The following is a 1,074-nucleotide window of genomic DNA, read 5'->3' as shown; positions in this document are numbered from 1 at the left end:
TTTTTTTTTTACCATTCTAATCTAAAACGATTCGCTCGTAGACATTTGTTCGTATCAGGAGGAACGTTGGAACGAACAAATTATTTAAAAATTCTCTTTTCGTACGAGCGAGCAGATTATTACGAAAGGGCAAATTTGCACGCCAAAGTATTCGAAATATGCACATTGAAGATTTTGCAATCGATGGATGTGTGGTAACGCACAAATCAATGTATCGTGGATCAAAGAATATAATCGTGCGATGAACTTTTCTCTCTCTCTCTCTCTATTTCTATCTCATTCTAACTCGTTGCGTATCCAATAAGTTGTTCGTATCACGAGGAAACGATAGAACGAACAAATTTAAAATTCCTACAATATAGAATACGTATACATTCGTGGCGGACGTATACACGCGTGAAGGTCGTAAAAGGCAACAGAGCCTCTCCACCGGCACTGTCGAAATCTGTATTAGGTTGTAAGACGTTGCACGACATCTACATTCTCGCACGCGTCACGGGCAGAGATCGTAAAAAAAAGATGACGTTAGACTGTTGAAATTTCATGGACGCGTGACGAGTGTTCGAAAGTTGCATATTCATATACGGATAGGGCTTAAATATTGCCACGAGATGTCGATGCGTTCGTCCCTCGTTCCACCGAAAATACACTTACACGCGCGCACGACCATCACAATGATGAAATAACGTTTCCGTGCAACTACGTACAAGTTCGGCCATGGGCCGCCTCTGGCTGGCATACTTTTCGTGCTAGGAACCAGCCTACGTGCTGCATGCCAACCTGCTCCCCCGATGCGTTAATTAACTTTGCAACATATCGTGAAATCCGTCGACGAGAATGTCCAGCCTTTTTTCTTTCTTTCTTTCTTTCTTTCTTTCTTTCTTTCTTTGTTTTGTTTTTTTATTTCTCGTGTAACCGAGCTTCTTCTCCTTCTTTCCTACGATTTCCTAGCACGCGTTTGAATAGAGTAAATAAGAGCCGTTGTTTTGCCTCTCGCGTCAATTTGCCAATTCGTACACGGAATATTATTAACGGCCTCGGTCGAATTTACGATCCCTACCTGTCCCACATGCC

The sequence above is a fragment of the Apis dorsata genome, unplaced genomic scaffold (assembly GCF_000469605.1).
Source record: "Apis dorsata unplaced genomic scaffold, Apis dorsata 1.3 scaffold_374, whole genome shotgun sequence".
Classification (NCBI taxonomy): domain Eukaryota; kingdom Metazoa; phylum Arthropoda; class Insecta; order Hymenoptera; family Apidae; genus Apis; species Apis dorsata.
This window is presented reverse-complemented; position numbering follows the sequence as displayed.